Source organism: Mesoplodon bidens (assembly GCF_964165515.1).
Source record: "Mesoplodon bidens genome assembly, chromosome: 18".
NCBI classification, from domain to species: domain Eukaryota; kingdom Metazoa; phylum Chordata; class Mammalia; order Artiodactyla; family Ziphiidae; genus Mesoplodon; species Mesoplodon bidens.
In genome coordinates, this window is record NC_138175.1 from 54576117 (window position 1) to 54590402 (window position 14286).

General features: G+C 59.8%; 1 protein-coding gene across 1 annotated transcript in view; it reads right to left on the bottom strand.

The window, feature by feature from the left end:
• Positions 1-13751, bottom strand: part of LRRC4B (leucine rich repeat containing 4B) — a gene marked incomplete at its 3' end in the record, with an annotated part of 39168 nt that extends 25417 nt beyond the window's left edge. Inside the window, exon 1 of the mRNA XM_081216825.1 lies at positions 13695-13751. The remainder of the gene's footprint in view (positions 1-13694) is intronic.
• Positions 13752-14286: the final 535 nt, after the last annotated feature.

A 14286-nucleotide genomic window follows, 5' to 3' on the forward strand; every position in this document is an offset into this window, starting at 1 on the left:
TGCTCGCCTCGTCCAGTCTCTTACCCTCTACCTGCACTCTCCCCCAGCCCCGCCGGCCTCAGCCCCCTGCTCTCTCCCTGCCCCTCTGCCTCTGCGCCCAGCCCCCCCTCAGGCCCCCCCTCACTGTCTCGCCACCCTTGGGACCACCAGGCCCCCCACTCCTTCTCCATCTCCTCCTCACTCTGGCTCCGTCCCCATCACCCTCTCGCAGGTAGGTCGGGGAGCCCGTCCCGGTCGGCTTCTCTGTCTGTCTGTCCGTCTGTCTGTCTCCGTCTCCCTCGGCTGGGCTCTGTCTGTCTCTCTCTCTCCGCGATTACAATTTCTAGTCACACGGCAGTGCAGGGCCAAGCTGTGCCTCAGCTCCCTCCCGCCCCACCCCCTCCCTCCTCCTTTCTCGCCTCCTGAGCGGGGAGGGCGCCTCTCCTCCCTCCTCCTCCAGCCCCCCTTCCCAGCGCCGGAGGCCTCCCCCTCCCCCGTTAATCAAAGGCTCTGTTATCTAATTAACCCATTGGTTCTGGGCAGCCGGGGAAGGGCGGGGAAGCCGGGGAGGAAGGTTGAAGGCTGGGCTGCCCAGGGAAGGGGTGGGGGGTGTCTGGGCTGTGCCAGGCCTGGCCTCCTGGCACAGACAATCTCATCGGCCGCATAACCAGGCTGGGCCAACGCTGACCCACCCCCCGCCTCGTGCACCTGCCCCCCAGCCCGAGTGCAGACAACCTAGCGTGGGCTCCTCTGCAGGCAGGCGCTCCCCCAGGACCCTAGGAGCCCCCCAAAGCCCCCCACCACACCGCACAGCCAGGCACTGTAACCTCCACCCCGATACACCAGCGAACCTGGGCCCACATCACCGTCACCCCAGTCCTTCAGCCTAGGGCCAACCCCTGTTCATGCCACAAAGAAACCCGTCCCCAGATGCAGCCCTCTCCCCTGGACCTCAGCCATATCCTGCTATCTGCCTCCTGATACACTTCTGCAAAATGGGCAGGGCAGCCTCTTCCATCCATTCTATTCATCGATTTTAATCCATCCATCCATCCATCCAACAAATATTTTCTGCGTCCCTACTGTGTGCAGACACTGGTGTAGATGCTGACTAATGCTACCCCCACCCTCCAAACCCAACATCCACAGGCCGCAAAAGACAAGTAGCAATAACAGAGCACATTGATCAAGTGCCAGGGGGCCTGGGTTTCAGTCCTGGACCTGCTGTTGGTTTGCTGTGTGACCTCAGGCCAGTGACTTCATTTTTCTGAGCTGCAGAAAAATGCTGTGAAACAGGGATAATAATAGTATCTATCTCATGGGGCCACTCGGGGACTGGCTCAGTAAATGGCTCTCTCTTTACAAAAGATGCAGATCTGACCATTTCTCATCCCCGCCACCATCTCCCCTAGATGATCACAGTTGCCTCCTCAGTTGTCTCCCCACTTTGACTCTCGCTCTCCCTCCCAGACGGTTCTCACAGGCAGCTGGAGGGGTCCTGACAGCATCCAAGTCAGATCCTGCCCCTCCTCCACTAAACAGCTCTCACACTCTGTCTCATGGGGTGTAAGGGCAGAGACTTCACCGAGGTTTAGCAGACCCCTCTCCCCAGGATGTGCTGCTCCTCCCCTGCTCACCCACCCACCTCAGGCCACACTGGCCTCTTCACTGTTTCTGGAATGGCGCGCACAGTCCTGCCTCAGGGCCTTTGCACATGCTCTTCCCTCTGCCTGGACCACTCATCCTCAGGTGTCCCTGTCCTCCTTCAGGTCTTTGCCCTTCAGGTCTTTTCAGTGAGGCCTCCTTGCATCTCACAGCACCCCTACCCCACACCAGAACCTTCTCTGCTTTGTCTATATCATATTGTTACCCTCTGACCTCTTAGAAGCCCACACACTTGAGTGTAAGCTCCCCGAGGGCAGGGACTGCATCTGTTTTGTGCACAGTTTGGTTTCCAGCACCTACGATGGTGCCTGGCACAGGGTAGGTGCTCAGTGAACATCGGGTGGAGGCATTAGTTATCAGCGCCATCATTTAGTTCCCTCCCCAGTTTCCCCGCCTCTCTCCTATAGTCACACAGAGATGCACCTGCTTGGCCACATGCCCCTCTCTGCACACCCAGCCCAGGACACACTCACCCAGCTGCACATCTCAGGCTCACCCCACAGACGTCCAGACCCCAGGGTCCCCTCCCATCCCAGGAGGGTCCCCTCCCGTCCCAGGAGGCCCCTCCCATCCCAGGAGGGTCCCCTCCCGTCCCAGGAGGCCCCTCCCATCCCAGGAGGGTCCCCTCCCGTCCCAGGAGGCCCCTCCCATCCCAGGAGGGTCCCCTCCCGTCCCAGGAGGCCCCTCCCATCCCAGGAGGCCCCTCCCATCCCAGGAGGCCAGCCTGGCAGACTCAGCACCTCCATACGCCGCCGCCGCCAACACACTGCCTTAAGCTCAATGTCTGCACCCACAGCATGGCGCCATCTGGCTGGCAGGGTCCCAGATACTATACCGTAGGTCCCCAGGGCAGCTGCGTGCACCCCACTAAACGCAGGCCCTGAGGGGAGCCACACCTCAGATGCCACCTGTGTGGGCTACATTCCTGGATATGGCTTTGCGCCGAGGGGACACCTGGCCCCAGCTACAGCCCTCCAACGCAGCTAATAGGGGTGCTGGCTAACCCTCTTCTTCTGAGCATGTTCTCAAAGCCAGGGGCTGTGTACATGCCTGACTCATACCGACTCCTTGAATAACCCCACCACCAGTAATGGTAATGTCTACCGTGTACCTGGCACCGACAGGGCAGAGTCCCGGGAGTCTGACTTGCATTAACTGTAGTTCTCCCATTGGCCCTCTGACAGGGGACTGCTCTTACCCCCACTTCACAGACAGGGAAGCTGAGGCACAGAGAGGCAAAGTCACTTGCTCAAGGCTAAACACACAGCTGGGAAGTGGCCCCTCCCTGGTCAGCCTCCCCAGAGCCGCTCAAGCTTGTCATGATAGCAGGAACAATCCTCTTGGAGGTCTCCTGGGGGCCTGTTGAATTGTGACCTGCCTTCTGTGACCCTCATTGGCCACGGTTCGGCCCTGATAGGGACGGGAATCTCTGTTGAGCATTCACTACGGGCCTAGGGCCACGCTTAGCCGTGCCCTCGTCCCCAGATGCTGGCTTCTCCCCGCGGCCCTAGGAGGAAGCCATTGTCCCTGTGTCCATTTTCCAGATGGAGAAGCAGATCCTGAGGGCTGAAGGTACTGGCTGATGGTCACACAGCCTGGGTACGGGGCAGCTGGGATTGGAACCCAAGGCCCAGCCCTGGGCCAGGTCAGCACACTGCCTCTCTCACCCCAGGGCCCTGGGAGAAGCCTCAACATGAGGGTCCTCCACCCCAACCTGGTGCAAGGGACCGAAGCAGACACAGAGATGCAAGAGGCCCCAGAGAGAAGAGGTGTGAAAGGCAGAAAGGGGCAGAGACACAGCAAGAGAGAGAAACAGAGTCAGAGACCAACACAAGCCCTGTGAGGTGGCAAGAAAGAGGGAGAGAGGCTTTAAGGGGGAACAGAGGAAACTAGAAAGCGAGCCGAGATCCAGGGGAAGGCGGAGGCACGGAGGACCAGGCACTCGAGGCGAGGGGCCGAGGCCTCACCAGCTTCGCCGTCCTCCCCAAGTTCTGAGAGATCTCGGGCATCGTGCCTGAGAGGATTCAGGCAGATGGCAGATCGGAAACTCAGGGGCCCAGGAGAGGCGGGGTGAGGAGAAAAGAGAGGCAGGGAACATTCCAGTCAGGCGTACTCATTTTTTTCTGGGGGAAGTTCAGGAGGTGAGAGAAAAGATAGGAAATTGACTGCCGTCGCAGCAAGAGGGATGGAGGTTAGATCTAAAGAAGAACTTCCCAACTGTGAGGGACTGGGGCGGAAGTGGAGCCTGGAGCCAGGAGGGTGGAGAGACATCAAAGCCAGGGAGAGATGAACACTTCTCTCTCTGGATGTCTGTCATACGGGCATGGCCCGGAGCTGTTAAGGTGGGGGGAAGAGGGGGAGGGTACAGGGAGCACAGGCTTCAGGGGTGGATGAAACAACTTCACACGTGAGTCCCTCTGAGCCGGTCCGTGTCCTGACTGCTTTTAAAATAAAAGCAACCCCAAAGCCCCGAGAATTGAGAGTCCGCTAACTTTTGAGATAGAATCACCCTGGGAAGAGGGTGGCTCAGGCCCCTCATAGCTTCTGCGGAGGAAAGAGAGTTGGGGGCTCAGCTCAGGACTTGCCCAAGCTTCCTGAGGCAGGGGTGGGCTGGGGAGAGATGACTTGCTTGGTGAAGGGGGCTGTCTTCTCCTGTCTTCCCCCAACTCCTGACCGAGAAGCACCGACGGGTCATTTATTTGGTCTTTCATATGTTCACTTAACAAATATTTACTGGTGACTCCACCTCCCCGAGTCTCCGCCCACACACCAGGCACGTTCCCACCTCAGGGCCTTTGCCCTTGCTGTTTCCCTCTGCCTGGAGCCTTCCTCCTTGGGTCTGCGTTGCTCTCTCTGCCTCCATTCTGGACTCTGTTCCATACCACCTCCGGGGGGGTTTCTTTGCCCCCCGCCCCCCAGCCCGTCGCTTAACACTTCTCTTCCTTTCCTCCACAACCCTCTCATCAGCTGGCCCGACGTCATATGATGGATAACGCCTGGTCCTGCCTATTGTCTGTCTCCCCACTAGAAGGTGAGCTCCCCAGGCAGGGAGTTTGTCTGTCTGGCTGCATCCCAGGTGCCTAGGATGCGCCCGGCTCCTACAGAGCCTCATCAATACCCGCAGAATGAAGGAGCGAGCGAGTGCCCCCTACCGCTGGATTCCCTGCCGGCGCCGGGGGCGCAGGGGCACAGGAGACCTGCCTTTGTCTTTGGGGAGTTAGTGGTCCAGAGGGGAGACCTACAAAGGTTGAGTGAGAGGGTGAGCACAGGGTGGAGGCCCTGGAACGTCTGCGGGAGGCATGCGGGTGAAGAAGGGCGCGTCAGGCAGAGGGACCCCTGTGTGTAAAGGCCTGGGGGCCAGAGAGGCAGATGGGGGTCGGGGGTCTGCAGAGTCCAGCTCAGTTACAAAGACGTCCTGCTCCACAGCGGGCTGAGAGGCGGGGGTGCTGGGAGCTGAGGATGGGAGGCTGTGACAGGAGAGGGGCAGGGTCAGCTCTGGGTTGGAAAGACCCCCCTGAGTGGACTCTTGGGAGAGACTGAGGCCGGGCAGGAGCTGGGCCAAAGGTCCAGGGGGAGAGGATGAGTCTGGGGTCGGGGCCACAGGGGTGGTGAGGAGGAAAAGAATGAAAAGATGCTGCCAATTTGCAAAAAGTGGCAGAACTTGGAGATGAGGCAGAGGAGGGGGGGCAGGTTCTTCTTACAGATTTGGGGGTCAAATTCTTAAAGCCAGGACGGGGGAGAGGGCAGGGAAGAAGGTTGGGGAGAGGAGATTGGAGCGGTCCAGTCTTTGCTTGTAGGTGGCGAACCCGCTCATGCCAGCACCCCAGATGCTACGGGTGGTGGAGGGACCCGCAGCCTGGGTGCCATCAGTTGCTGGCTGTGTTACCTTGGGCCAGGCCCTCCCCCTCTCTGGGCCCCCAGAAGATGGTCTGGTCAGCAAGTGACCAGCAAATGTGAGCTGGGACTCGAAGTCTGCCTGGTGAGTGGGGAAAGCAGCAAACCCGCTCCAGTCCCAGGCTGCTGCCAATTTTCTGCTGGGAACCATAGCTTGCTGTCCCCGTTTCTTCGTCTGAGAAATGGGAATTGATAACAGGTAGCATATGACAAAGGGCTGGGAAGGCAGGGGGTGGGGGGAGAAGAGCAGCTGTTTGCCAGCCAGTGTGGAACCGGTTCAGTATTTGAGTGGGTCGCTGTCCCCCACTGTGGAAGTGCTATCGGCGCCGTCGGGTATGGTGGCCGCCAGCATATGTGGCCATCAAGCACTTGCCACGTGGTGTGAATGAAGAGCTGAATTACTTTAAGTCATTTAAGTAAGCTGACTTACTTTAATCGAGAATTTTTTTTTTTGGCTGCACCCTGCAGCACGCAGGTTCTTAAGTTCCCCGACCAGGGATCGAACCCGTGCCCCCCGCAGTGGAAGCTCAGAGTCTTAACCACTGGACCGCCAGGGAAGTCCCTCTTTAAATTAATCTAAATGTCGATGGCCACACATGGCTGTGGCCGTAGTGGTTACTGTACCGGACGGCGTGGTATGGCCATCCCTGTGCCTCCCAGTTCAGCCTCTGTCCTGCTTGGAACCAGTTCTGAGTCCCCAGAGCTTGGGCTCCTCTGCTCAGAGGCTCTGCCCAACAAGCTCACAGGGCTCTCCCAGGATTCTGGAAGGACTTGGAAGGAGATCAAAGCGAGAGAAACAAACTCAACTGAGAGTAGGGCACGCAAGCCAGCCTGGCTCTGCCTTTGTCATATGAAGCCTGCTCTGTGCCAGGCCTCTGCTGAGGCAGCCTTGGACCCACAGGGGAGGAACGACAGCGGTTCCACTTCACGGAAGGGCACACTGAGGCATGGTGAGGTCCTGAGTCCTTGTTGTACCCATGACTGCCTGGACCCGGGCAGGAACCAAGAGACGGAAGGAAGCTGAACATCCAGGCCCCCTATACTGTGTGACTCTGGGAGGTGGGGCGGCCCAACACCGCCGCTGAATTGAATCCACCCAGGGAGAGAGCTAGGACCTAGCCTGGTATGGGCGGTTTTCCAAACAGCGGTTATTGCCAAGGCTTCGCAGGGGTGCATGGGGGTGAGTTTGCAGATGGGGAGGGCCCTAGTGTGAGCCAGCCTGACTGTGGCCTCCCGCCCCCGTGCTCCCCTCCCTGTCCCCTGGAAGGGCAATGCTGCCATCTGTTTTCCATCTCAGGGCGTGCAGAAGTACTACTCTTTAGAAAAGGGGGGGTTCTACTGAAAGTAACCACAAGCTGAGAACTCCTTGAACGGGATCAGTGTTCCCTAGACGTCGGCGGCGTCCAGATGAGCTGGGGGCTTTGTGAGAGTGCAGATTCTGATTTGGTGGATCCAGGACCAGGCCAAGATCCCACATTTCCCAGGGATGCTGGTCCTGGAGCAAGGAGTCAAGGGTGCCCTAAGTGTGCAATCCGCTCCCACGTTCCACTTCCAGATGAGTAATGAACCCTCCCCTCCCCCGCCCTGTCTAGGGGTGCGCTGGGAGGGGATGCAGACCAGGGTTAGAACCTCGATTGTCACTCGTATTAGACATGGGGCCTTGGAAAGGGGACATCGCCTCTCATGGCCTCAGTTGGCTCATCTGTAAAGTGAGGAAAATAGCTAATCGACCTCCTCGGATGGTGGGGGGGTCACTGGTCCCAATATGTGTGACGTTGCTGAGCACAGTGCCTGGCTCATAGAAAGGTCTCAATAAAACTCTTCTATGGGCTTCCCTGGTGACGCAGTGGTTGAGAGTCTGCCTGCCGATGCAGGGGACACGGGTTCGTGCCCCGGTCTGGGAAGATCCCACGTGCCGCGGAGCGGCTGGGCCCGTGAGCCATGGCCGCTGAGCCTGCGCGTCCGGAGCCTGTGCTCCGCAGCGGGAGAGGCCACAACAGTGAGAGGCCCGCGTACCGCAAACAAACAAGCAAACAAACAAAAAACCTCTTCTATGACTGTGACTCTCCTCCTCCTCCTGGAGAGTGTCACGCTGTCACTTGAGGAAGGATGGACAGGTGCAAAGGGCAAGGGTGTCAGGGAGACCTGGGTTTACCCTCTGACCCGCCGCTTTCTCGCTGTGTCCCCCTCCGGCCCCCCAGGCTCTGTCTGTGAAGGTAGTGACACCTAGCTTGGTGTCATTACCTGTCCAGTGTTGGGCACTTCAGTGACAGTGTCATCAGTAATAAATCATTAATAACAGTTATCACTTTTTCTCACTGGGTCAGAAGAACAAATCTTTTCCTCCTTTTTACTCCATCCCCCACCCCCCCTTATGTTAATCCAGTGTTTCTGGCTGGATCAAAAACACCCATTTATCACTGGTGGGGGACCCACAGAATCACCCGAAGGATCTTTGTTCCCCCCAGACCCAGCTGGACATGGACTGGACACCCCCACCCTGGTAAGGAAAGTCCGCCACGAGAATGGGCCTGGGTATGTCCTCTCCCATCTGGGGTTTGAAGGGCATAAACAAGACTGAGAGGCCAGGAGCCTGTGAGTTACCAGAACTCCGATATCTCTTTTAAACTCTAATCTTCTGAACCTGTTATTCTTAACAATCTGATTATTGTTATTATAAACAATCCTAATTTCCACTCGGAGGGCCTGATGGGCCAGCATGTTGCCCTCTCCGTTTCCCCCTTTGGAAAGCAGTGATCTCAGCTGGGGGAGGCAAGCTGCAGAGTGGCCAGTGCCCAGGTTTGCAGTCCCAGCTCTGCCACTGCTACCTTGGTGATCTCGGGCAAGGGACCTCACCTCTCCCGCATCAGTTCCCCCTTTTGTCAAATAAGGATGATGATCGTGCCTCCCTCCCAGGACTCCTGTGAGGAGAAAACAGAACCAATCCACATGGAATCACCAGCACAGAGCCTGGCCCAGGGTAAGCACTAATGAATGTCAGCTCTTGTCATCATTATCTCCGGCACTGTGTTTGAGGGTTCCAGGCAAGTGGACAGCAAATCTCCGCGTTTACTGCCTGGGGTTGCCCCTCTGGGAGAGTTGGGGCTGCCACTGCTTTCTGACCTTTGTCACAGTGTTTGAACAAGAGCTCTGGGGCCTAAGCTCAACACTCTGACAGGAGTGTGGGCTGAGGGGTTCAGGGGGACACAGCTGAGACAGGAAGGGAGTGGCCTGGGTCGCTGCCCCAGCCCGACCTCGCTCCCTCTCTGCTTGCCATCTGGGTCATACACAGGCTTCTCAGCACCCCCACCAGGACCCAGCGTTCTCACTCTCTGCAGCCCTCTTGAGGACCCAGCCACCCCCTGGGATGGACTTCTGCCTGCAGGGGCCCTACCAGCCCATCTCCCAGGCCTCAGAAGCAGCCCCTCCCCTCCACCTGCCATGACAACAGTTGCATGTAGGTTTCCAGGCAACAAGGGGGCATCTTGGCACTCTTTTTACTCTCCTGCCACCCCCTCTCTGGCAGAGTCACCCCACTCTCACGGACTGGGAAGGGAAGGGAAAGGGGGTTTCTCCCCAGCAAAGATGGAGGGTTCCTAAACTCAGGGATGAGGAGGCTTCCTACACTCTGCCAGAGAGGAAACACAGACATTCTCCCTACACCCCGCCAAGGGTGATGGTGGAGGAACTGATGGTGGGGCTGAGCAGTGTCGTGACACAAAGGGGACCCCTCTCACCTGCACCCTGACCCGGAGATGAGACCAAGTGAAGCCCCTCCTCCCCCGGAACATAGCCTCACGTCCTCTGAGACCTGCACTGGGACCAGGTGAACTTTCAACCGTGTACCTGCCCTCCCTTCAACACACAGGGAAACCCACCCCTGCCTGTGGGCTGCAATCTGACCCACGGAGGACAAGGGTGGGGTCTGGGGCCCACCCTGGCTGTCAGGCAACCAAGGATGGGCTGCAACAGAACTTGTGTGTGCTCTGAAGCCTGGTGGTCTTAAGAGTCTTCCCGCCCTTGGTGTGGCACAGAGGCAGGCCCTGGCTCCGGGGAGGCCCAGAGCTGGGGCCAAACTGCCCCGAAGAATGATGGGGCAGGAAGGGCAGGCAGAGAGAGCCCCTGGCAAAGGGGCTCTGATTCTGGAAGAAAATCAAGGGTAGGAGTGTGGAGAGAGTGATGGGGGGTGGGGTGGGAGAGGTGGGAAGAACCGCCTGGAGAGGAAAGAGAAGAGAAAATAGCAGAGGTGGAAAAGTCAGCCGACTACAGTGCTGGGCAGGTAAGAAAGGTGGATGAAGCACGTAAGGACAGTGTAGGGAGGGTTGGCCCTTGGGGTACCTGAGCACAGGGCACTGCTACCCCAGGGGGAGAATTATTCAAAAGAAGCTGATAATCTAGAATTTTGAGATATAATTGAATATAACCTTATATTAGCTTTAAGTGTACAACACAATAATTCAATATGTGCAAAATGATCACCACAAGAAGTCTAGTTACAAATCACCACGCGGAGTTACACATTTTTTTCTTGTGATGTGAATGAGTTTTTATGTGAAATTGCTAATTTTTTAAAAAAAGTTGGCAACACATTAAACACTTTGGAAGCAGTAGGGGGAAATAACACGCGCGGTCCACAGGACACCAGTGTACGTGCTCAGGGCTGTGGGGAGGGCGAGTGCGGGGGGGGAGAAAGGAAGAGGAGGAGGAAGGAAGACAGAGGGCCGGGTGGAAACAGATGGCTGGAGGTGAGGGAGAGCGACAACAGAGAAACGGAGAAGAAAGTGCAGGGAGCGAGCCTGGCTGGAAAGAAGTGGAAGAGGAAGCAAGGGTAGTCAGAGGAGCGGAGACCAGCAGGCACTGGGCTGGGGGGCGGGGTGACGGGGCAGCCGAGGGGAGAGCGGTGGGAGATGGAGGTGCAGAGAGAGAGGCACGAGGTCCAGGTGACACCTTAGGACAGATGCCCAGCCAGAGAGGTCGGGGAAGGGAAGTAGGATGCGGAGGGTGTGATAAAGAGAGGGTGCACTGTCCTATCAGAGGAGACAGGTGAGCCATGGGGGTGGGGAGGAGAGCAGCCGGGGTGCCGGAAGCGGCTGGGGACTCAGCACTTCCCCCCCCAACTCCGGCCGTGCCCCACAGCACCTCGCCTGGAGACCTGCCTCTCTCCACCTGGCCTCCGTGCGCCTGCATGCGCACGCTGGGCCCTGGCTCCATTTTCCTGAGACGTGTCAATGGCCCTCTGATACCTGACGTCTTAATTCTGCTGGAGTCCTCTGACTCCAGGAGCACTCTCCCAACTGATTCTGGGAAGGATGCAGGGCGGCTGCTGGGGTCCCTCCAGCACACGCGGAGACCCCTCACGCTGGGATCTGAGAATGTACCGGCAACACGTGGGGCTGCATCTCCAGAGCTCTGAGGCCACCTCCGTGCCTCTCGATGTCTCCGTGACACCTCTTTGAGTCTCTGTGAGTGTGAGGTCACAGGGCGACCAGGAGTGAGGGCCTCCCTGGCAGGGCGTCTCTCCAGGAGGTGCTCTTTGTCTCTCCCTCCGTGTCTCTGTGTTTGAGGGACTGCGTGTGTCTCTGCGTGTCCAGGTCTTTCTCTCTGACTCTGGGTTCCAAAGCCAAGTTCATAACTGGGTCTCTCTGACTCCACATCTGGGTCTCTGGCTGCGAGTGAGTGACTCTGTGTGTGTGTGTTTGTGCGTGTGCGCCCACGCACATGTGCACCTCTGCCTACACATGCCTCTGTGTCTTTCTCACACTCTCCTTCCTGCCCTCCACTGATGGCTGACTCTCTCTGGCAAGTTGGGCGCCGTGCCTCTGGTCGCCCCCGGCACATCTCGGGTGCTGGAGTGCCCTCTGGCTCCTCACCTGCGCCCTGGGTCTCTCCCCATATGCTCCAGAGTCAGCGGTTCCCTGTGTCTCTCTGCCTTGCCTGGTCCCTTGCTCTGTGTGAGGATGATGTGTGTTCCCCTCCCTCCCCTACTTTCCTTTCTTTTGGAAATTGAGTAACTCGGTGTAGGTCTGGCTCCCTGGTGATGCGCCCTAATTGTGTGTCTGTTTGGGAGTGGGGTCCCCCTCTCTCTTTCTGGCTGTGCCTCTGTCTCTCTGGCTCCCACCCTTCCCTGCCTTGTCTGAATGTCTCCCTCTTACCTCTTGGCTGCTTCGCTCTCTGTCCCTCCTTTCTGAGTGTGTGTTTGAACACTCAAGTGCCAGGATTAGAGGAGACCCAGGGAAGAGCGGGAGGAAGATGGGGAGGGGAAAGGAGGTGCACGTTAGAAGCAGAAAGGAGACAGGAAGAGGGAGGGGGCTGATCCTGGCCACTGCGGGGTTGGGGGAGGTTTTAGCGGGGAGAGGATGCTGCCTGCTGCCTGGACCGGGAGGGAAGCGACTCTGGCTATTCCCAGCTGCCGCTGGAGCCCGAGTTCCTGTCTGGCGGCTGCGCGGCCGGGACTTGGGATGTGAGGCGCATAGCAATGGGGCTCTGCGGAGGCTCGACTGCAGCTCCCAGCTGGGGAGGGCGTGGGGAGGGGGCTGAGGGGCAGCCCTGTGGCTCCCTTCCCCCCTCCCCTTTCCCATCTGGGCTCTCCCCAGGGGATTTCCTCACCCTGAGAAAGTCTCTTCCAGAAAGCAAGGCCCGAGGCTGCGAGGAGCAGGGTGGGGAGAAGGGGCCGGAGCTCCGGAGGAGCGGCAGGGGTGGGGGCGGGGAGAGAGGGGGAGGATGGGAGTGGCAGAGAGACAGGACGGGGCGGGTGGGTGAGGGGGCACCATGGGCATCAGGACCCAGAGTCCAGGAGAGAGACTGGCTGGGCCCCTGGCCGGAGAGAAGGAAGAGCCCATGCAGGTGGGGGCTTGGAAATGTGGGCGGAACCCTGGACAGAGCCTGGGTCACGGGCTCCCCAGGACTGATGGGGAGTTGGAAAAAGCCGAGGCAAAGAGAAGGAGAGGTTCCAGACAGGAGGCCCCTAGGACTGGGGGGTCTGGGATTGGGGGATCCCATGAGGTGAGGAGACAGGGATGGGGGGCTCTAAATGAAGAAAGGTCACAGAAGGGGGTCCCGGACAGAGCAGGATGTAGTGAAAGAGGCTAGGGGTGCTAGGGAGAAGCTCCACCGGCCCCTGCCCAGGTGAAGGTCCTAAGCAGAGAGGGGGCGTGATAAGGTAGCGACTGGGGGCCAGAGGAGAAAGAGGCTAAAGTTACAGTCTCCTGGAGAGGGGATCAAGGGGGCATGTCTGCGGGGAGAGAGTGAGAGATGGGGGATGAGGGGATCCTGAGGGGAAGATGAGGTGCAGTTAGAAAGTCCTAGAAGAGTAGGTATGAGGGTGGGAAGGCTTGGGAGGGCAGCAAATGGGGGAGGGGAGGTCCCCAAGAGGAGAGGGCTAAGGACGGTGGGAGGCAGGTAGTGGTCCCAGCGAGACACGTGCCCAAGGATAGAAGGCCCCGAAGCAGAATGGGGTCAAGGAAGGGGATCTTGGGAAGAGGGAGGGGCAGGGGGTTGGTTGCCCATCAGTAGGGGTTGGGGGGCCCCAGAGGGAGAGGGGCTGAAGATTGGGGAGAGGGTTGTCTCGTTCCCCAGTCACCCCCTCCGTTTTTCCCATTCTCACTTCCCAAACTCCCCGGTTCTCCCCGGTTGCCAGGGCAACCGCTCCTGCCAGGCGCGGTCACCAAGGAAACCCCGTGCCCGCCTCTCCCCCCCTCCCCATCACTGGCGTGCCCCCCCCACCCCAAGCAGCGGCGGTGTGGAAGGTGGGAGGGGCAATGGGGGGGGAAGAACCTGAACTCCCGCCCCAGAAAGAGGGGCCCAGACCTACACCCAGCGAGCCACCTCCCCTCCCCCCCCACCCGCCCCGCAAGCCTACATCCTCAGCCCTACAGCTGGATACACAGCGACCGCCGAACGCACATCCCCCCCCACCTCCCCGTCCCTAGGCAGCGGCGACCCCCGCCCCCAACACAGAACTAGCCTGGCCCGGAGGACCCCCACCCGACTACCTCCCCCACCGGCTGCCGCTCTCCATCAGGCCCCGCCCACTGTCCTCTGCCGCCGGCCCCCCAGCCCCGAGGAGGCCTAAGACCACGGTCCCCTAATTAGAGAATGCCCCCCCCAACCGCGGTTCCTCCTCCCGCCCCCGCCCGGGCCCTTCGGCGGCTACTCACAGCGAGGAAAGGGGCTCCTTCCGGGGGGCAGCATGCCCGGCCCGCGGGGGGAGGACCCCCCCAATGAGGCACAGGGATTTGGGGTGCGAGGCCCGCTGCGGGGAGGCGCGGGGGGCGGGGCTGCGTCCGGGCCCGGGTCTCTCGCGTTCCCCCCCTCCCCGGCTCCTGGATGGGGAGGGGGCTTCCGCAGCGGCAGCGGTGGGCTTCGGGGGCCGCTCTGCCTCCTCGTTCGCCCGCCCGGCTGCCGCCCGGCCCGGCGCCCTCGTCCGCCGGCCCGCCTTCCTTCTTGCCTTCCTTTCTTTCCTTCTTTCTTTCCTCGCTTCCTTCCTTCCAGCCTTCCTTCCTTCCTTCCTCCCTCGTCGGGCCGCCGGCGCCGCTCTCCCCCCACCCCACCCCCCCAGGCCCCGGCCCCGGCCCCGGCCCCCGCCTCGGACGGTGCGGCAGCGACCGAGAGCCGCCGAGAGCGGCAGAGACGGGAGCGGAATACTGATGATGGAGGGGGAGCGGGAGGGAGGGGAGGGAGGGCGCCGGGAGGGGGGAGGCTGCCCGGGAGGGAACGGAGGGGGGAGAGGAGAGAAGGAGAGGAAGAAGG